The 7,038-nt window shown below is 32.4% G+C and overlaps 1 long non-coding RNA gene across 1 annotated transcript; it reads left to right on the top strand.

Annotated features, from left to right (window-relative positions):
- Positions 1-784: 784 nt before the first annotated feature.
- LOC138314812 (uncharacterized) lies at positions 785-3,627 on the top strand. The gene is made up of 3 exons (XR_011207421.1): positions 785-912; positions 3,209-3,278; positions 3,560-3,627. It is a non-coding gene; the product is annotated as an uncharacterized lncRNA (long non-coding RNA).
- Positions 3,628-7,038: the final 3,411 nt, after the last annotated feature.

Genomic DNA, 7,038 nt, shown 5'->3' with positions numbered 1-7,038 from the left:
TTTAACTTTAGTGTGGCTATAAATTCTTCCATTTCTCTACTTTTACAAATCAAATATTTGTAACCATATAGCAATTTCCCTTGAAACTGCAAAAATATTATACCACCAAAAATATAGCCAGTTATGTATATGCATGACGTATCTACTTGTGTATTATATACTTATATATATAAAAGATAGCTATAAAAAATTGTATTCTTGTGTATTATATACTTATATAGAGATTGAACAGTGTTTTGATTGCGTTGAATATGTCTGTATCCCATTGCGTTCATACCACCTTTAACGCAATCAAAACACTGTTCAATCTATATATTTACATAAATAAATCTACCTTTATGTACAATTTAAAACGGTGATGGTTGCTAAGTTGGGTAACTACGGTAGTCAGATGGCCGAAATATAGTTCCGATATAGGTTCCGGTAGTGAAGATATCATAATCATTGCATGAAAATTAAATTTTTTGTATCATTATCACAACTCATTCTTTGTTGCAAGTTATATTCATATTGTCAGAAATGTGTACATTTCAGACATATGATAAAATCATGTTAAATCATTTTGTATCATACATTTCTTTGTTGTGATATTATATTGCAGGTGTGTACATTTATTAATGCAATTAATAGAAATTAACTACTTCAAATAAAAAAAGTCATGGACAGATTTTCATCCTATAATGCAACACACCTCAATCCTCAAAGAATTTTAACATTTTGCTATATAATTTATGTCAATGTTAGAGTTACAGGCCCTAAGGACATCGTGTCCTGACATATATATACATGTATGAATAATTCTGCAAGATTGCTTGATAGTATTTAATTGTGTTTATTTTATATTTCAGGACAAACCAGGAATGTTAGATTTTAAAGGAAAAGCTAAATGGGATGCTTGGAATGGTAAAAAAGGTAAGTCTTGTTCTGATTTATTTGTGAATTATGATTTATATTTATAATTGCCGCAGAAATAATGCACATGTTGATTAGTAAGTTATTTTTTTTATTGATATCTTACATTTTGATGCTTTGATATACCAAATTGCTTTATTTTAACTTGAACTTAAAATTGGATTTTTAAAAAATCGGTATGTGTCAACTATGTTGCATTATGTAAATTAAACATTGTTTTTTAGACTAAATGTGAACATTGGATTTATTTAACTACTAATTGAACTTTGTATAATTTTACATTTGACGGACAGGAAATAATTAATTTTAGACTAAATTTTGATTGTATTGTTTGACAAGTCTCTTGAACTTGATATTGATGGTAATTGAACATCATATATTACCTTGTCGGGAACATTGTTTGTCATTTATACTATCGTTTCATTCAGCTTTTAAATTATATATACTTATGTATTGACATAAGTTTTATTTTTGGAATTGAACTATAACAAGATTTAAATTTTAATAAGATTAAAAGCATGTACTTATTTTATTAACCCAATTAACTTGATTTGAATGAAATTTGCCAAGTATTTTAAAATGATGGACTCTTTATTTAAATTAAAATTTTGAATTTTACTTTTGAACATTTCTTTTGGTTAATTCATGTTTTATTAAATTGAAAATTTAACAGGTATTTTGAAAACTTTATTCATACTTAAATTTGATATTTTTAGATTAAATGTTGAACATTGTTATTTTTGATTAAATTGCAAAAGTTAGGTATCATTTTTAAGTATATTGATATTTTAGATTTAAACTGTGGATATCAAAATCAAATTTTGCATTTGGACTTTAGCCCATTTGAAAATATGTCTTCCAAACCAAATTTTTTTGACATTTTAAAATAAAGTTACAAAAATTTTTTTATACTGAAATTAATGTCTTTTGTACTTTGCGTAAAATTATAAAATTTTAGAATTTAATCAATTCAAATAAAATAAAGTCATGGTAATTCAAAAATTGCAAAAAAAATTTTTGTACATTACTATTTTTAATTGATAATCAGAAATAATGCTTTATCAATGTTGCTTAAACATCAATTTTATTTTTTTATAAATAATTATGAATAGGTTATTCTTAACAAAAAGAAATGCTGGATATTTACCATAAATGTTATATAACTTCAAGTTAAAAAGTGCGATAAATTTTTACATTAGCATAATAATTTAAATTTAGCAAAACTTAACAATTTAAAAAACTATAATGTGGGTTTGGAATGTATAAAGCTATATCATTTCAAATGAAGTCAAATATGCTTCAATGATCCATTTTGAAAAAACAAATTTCATTAATTCTTGAAAAAATTTGATGTTTTTATGTCCATTAAATATTTATATGAGAAAAAATGTTGAAAATGTCAAAAATAATTCCAAATTTACATTTGACTATTTTAAAAAAAAAACCCCCAGAAAATGTATTATTGAATTCTAACATTGAACATTTGTATTTAGATGGACTTGAATTGATTATTGGAAATTGTGGTATTTTTACGTAAATGACTTTAATTGTAATATAATATTATTTTGCAGAATAAATATTTTGAAAATTAGGCATTGTTCAAACCAAATTGATTTATTTATTTTAAAATGCAACATGTATTATTTGACTATGAAAATTAATTTACTTAAATCCATTGAATTTTCAAAAACTTTGGTAATACGTATTTTGCAACTGATATGTTACATTTAAAATTCAACATTAAACTGATTTTTTAAAATTTTATTATCAAAAAAATACTTTGAAAATATATGACTTTGTATCTTAATCAAAGTTTGGTACAAGACATGAAAATTGGGTAAACTTCTTTAGCCATGACATATTGAAAGTGGTATTTTTACGACATTAGGCAAAAACATTTTAACTGTAAACTAATTAGACATTGAATTTTAATTAAACTTAAATGGCATTTTGGTAATTTAAAAATTTGAAAAATTGGTATTAAATTGAAAAAAAACATAACATTTGATTAATATAATTTAAATAAGTTTTTAAATTGACCATTTGGTATTCATTAACTAAATGAATTTGCTGTATTTTAAACTTTTAATTAAATGTAACTTTGATAAACTAAATGTCAAGATACTTAAAATTGGAACAGCGGGGAAATTGATATTTAGATTAAAAATTAAACGTTGGTATTTTAGATAAGTGAAACATTGTATTTTGGTAAATTATAAATTTTTATTGATATTTTTTTAATACAATTGGCAGATTTGAAACATCCATTGTTTTTATCTCTCTATTGTTTTTAAAGGGATTTCAAAAGAAGATGCAGAAAAACAGTATATTGCAAAAGTAAAGGCACTTCAAGGGTAGTGAAAAAGGTAGGTGCAATGTGTTTAGCATAGCAAAACAAATTGTATAACTTAACACGTTTAATTCTACCATACGACTGGTGTGATCTGTGCCTAGTATCATGCTTTAATCAAAAAGTGCACCATTTGGCCTTTTCGCGCCAATCCATTTGACAAAACAAAGTTCTTAATTCTTGAAAATCTGTGATGTACAATTAATGTCATGTATTATTTGATATGAGAAATAAATGTTAATAAGTCAAAATTAATTCTAAAGTGTAATGTTGGATTTTGTTGGTTTTTTCCCCCAGAAATCCCTGGAATTATTCATTCTTCCCGAACAACACGGTCATAACGCCTGCCTGATGGTAATCAGGGATATTGATTTAGCAGAACAAAATTTTCTGGATACACAAGACATTGCTCAAAAGTGATTATTTATGATTCTTTGTAATTTAATGATTTAAGTGTTGGTGTGTAGGACATATTGTCTTTATCAAAGAATTTATACCAATTTTATTTGGAAATAGCGTATTAAATGGTTCATATGGTTTTTTTTTTTTAAACTTAATATTTCTACATTTTAGCTATACAGCTACAACTACCAGTAGATATGATTTGCCTACAACTAACAGTAGTATAATGGGAAATTTGACCAGTGTATTTTTGATTATATAGTTTGGTACCAAAGTTGGATGGAATTTGTCACTAAACATAGCCCTCTGGGGAATAAACTTTTGTACATGTACAAAGCCATGATAGCACACCATCTTTAGTATACCTTTGTTGTTAGTGATGTTACTTGGCCCTTATTGGTTAAGGACATTTAAAGGGTCACTTTACCTCAGTAATCTAAACTTTAAGGTGTTAGACCATTAGATTTTTATATCTCTTCCTTTATCAATTGAACTGATTTTGAAATGATAGACCAGTTGCCCTCTACAATTTTGCCATAATTTAAGGACAACATACTGCTTTACCATATTGTAAATTAAACCCAATAAATTTGACTTCAACCTATATGTTCCTCTTAAATTCTGATTATATATCAAAACTTTTAAGCCTTTCAAAAAAAGTGCAACAGTTTTTATCCCCTCTACACTTGAATTTTGGGTTACACTGAATCATTGAAAGTGTCACTGAATTTGACTAGCCCAATTTGATTTCTACATTACTCTTACTTTTATGTAAATTTTTATACATTATACTAAACGCTACACCTAACTTAAGGACTGTGTCACAATAATAAGAACTGGATGAATAGAACGGAAATGCTCTGGGCCACCGGGTGAATGTTTTAGGTTGTCATTTAAAAAACTAAAAAATAAATATTCTGTTGGTCAGGTAATTGTACTGTAAGGTGTCACTATTAGCCCTCTACATAATCTCTGGGCCACCACTAGCTGTTAAGGTTATAGACCACTAGCACTCTACATATCTTGGCCACCACTGAACTGTAAGGTGTCACTAGTTGTTTACATAACTTGATTGGCCACCATTAATTTGTGATCACTGTATTGCGCTACTTCATAAGTCATTAATTTAATCATGTTTCAAATAATGGAACAACTTTTTATTTGTGTTTGTGTCTGATTGGAGTGCAACTTGTAGCCGCAATCAATCATGTTGTTTGAGATCCAATTGTAACAAATTTAATCAGTTGATTTGTGTAAACAGTATTTATACAGTGATTGTTGTAACAGGAGGTTTGTGTTGTCATTATCTTTAAACTAGCACCTTGTCTCCAGACAGATTGGAGTGAGCACATATCTCGTGTGCTGCAGGGCACATTTTTAGGTATGATCAACTCCCAATAGAATACTGTTGGGACTTTGCCGCACAGAAACTATATAGTTCTCCTGTATGTCACGGCGGTTCAAGTGAGTACCAAATGTTTAAATGCAAAAACATCTGTCATAGCATTCTTAGGGAGGGCATTGCCATGACAAAGTTGTAGTGTGCAGGCCAGACATAGATAGGACTGCACGAACATCCCGTCCACGCAACTTACGTTGCGGGGTTCTGCATGGGTTAATTGAATTATAAAGTGAAAGTGAGGGATGAGAACTTCTTGTGTAAGCCCAAGTAAAAATTTGTGGTATGCACCCCTAACTAACCCCCTTTGATTTAAGTCTCTACGTATGTTTCAAGTTTTCTTGAATGCATTTTAGTATAGAAATTTTAAGGTCGGCAAGAAACGATACAATACCACAAATGAATTAAGTCAGCTACACCCCAATTTTGAAGTAAAAGGGTCGAATGATACACTATGTAGTTAGACGGTTTTTAGAAGGGCTGGATAAACCCATAGCATATAGTGTTTATGAATGGTTGATAGTACCACAGAAAAGATCATGCATGAAGCAGACAACAACTAAATCAGAGACATTAACTGTCCTCCTCACCATGCTCCACTTTTATAAGTGTCTATTTACCATACTGAACTGTAAGCCTGTGTCACTAACCTACGTAGCCACTATGCCCTGTACATTACCTCTTGGCCACCACTGAACTGTCACCACTTGACACTGAACTAGCCCTACATACTCTGGGCACACCACTGAACTGTTAAGGTGTCACTAGGAACCACTAACTACATATCTGGGCCACCACTGAACTGTAAGGTGTCACTAGAAAACCACTAGCCCTCTACATACCTCTGGGCTCACCACTGAACTGTAAGGTGTCACTAGACCACTAGCACTCTACATACCTCTGGGCCACCACTGAACTGTAAGGTGTCACTAGACCACTAGCCCTCTACATACCTCTGGGCCACCACTGAACTGTAAGGTGTCACTAAACCACTAGCCCTCTACATACCTCTGGGCCACCACTAAACTGTAAGGTGTCACTAGACCACTAGCCCTCTACATACCTCTGGGTCACCACTGAAGCTGTAAGGTGTCACTAGACCACTAGCCCTCTACATACCTCTGGGTCACCACTGAACTGTAAGGTGTCACTAGACCACTAGCCCTCTACATACCTCTGGGTCACCACTGAACTGTAAGGTGTCACTAGACCACTAGCCTCTACATATCTCTGGGCCACCACTGAGCTGTAAGGTGTCACTAAACTACTATCCCTCTACATACCTCTTGGCCACCACTGAACTGTAAGGTGTCACTAGACCACTAGCACTCTACATACCTCTGGGTCACCACTGAACTGTAAGGTGTCACTAGACCACTAGCCCTCTACATACACTCTGGGTCACCACTGAACTGTAAGGTGTCACTAGACCACTAGCCCTCTACATACCTCTGGGCCACCACTGAACTGTAAGGTGTCACTAGACCACTAGCCTCTACATACCTCTGGTGGGTCACCACTGAACTGTAAGGTGTCACTAAACCACTAGCCCTCTACATACCTCTGGGCCACCACTGAACTGATAAGGTGTCACTAGACCACTAGCCCTCTACATATATCTGGGTCACCACTGAACTGTTAAGTGTCACTATAAACCACTAGCCCTCTACATACCTCTGGGTCACCACTGAACTGTTAAGTGTCACTATAAACCACTAGCCCTCTACATACCTCTGGGCCACCACTGAACTGTTAAGTGTCACTATAAACCACTAGCCCTCTACATACCTCTGGGCCACCACTGAACTGTAAGGTGTCACTAGACCACTAGCCCTCTACATATCTCTGGGTCACCACTGAACTGTAAGGTGTCACTAGACCACTAGCCCTCTACATACCTCTGGGCCACCACTGAACTGTAAGGTGTCACTAGACCACTAGCCCTCTACATACCTCTGGGTCACCACTGAACTGT

This window comes from Argopecten irradians, chromosome 2, assembly GCF_041381155.1.
Source record: "Argopecten irradians isolate NY chromosome 2, Ai_NY, whole genome shotgun sequence".
NCBI lineage: Eukaryota > Metazoa > Mollusca > Bivalvia > Pectinida > Pectinidae > Argopecten > Argopecten irradians.
This window is presented reverse-complemented; position numbering and strand designations above follow the sequence as displayed.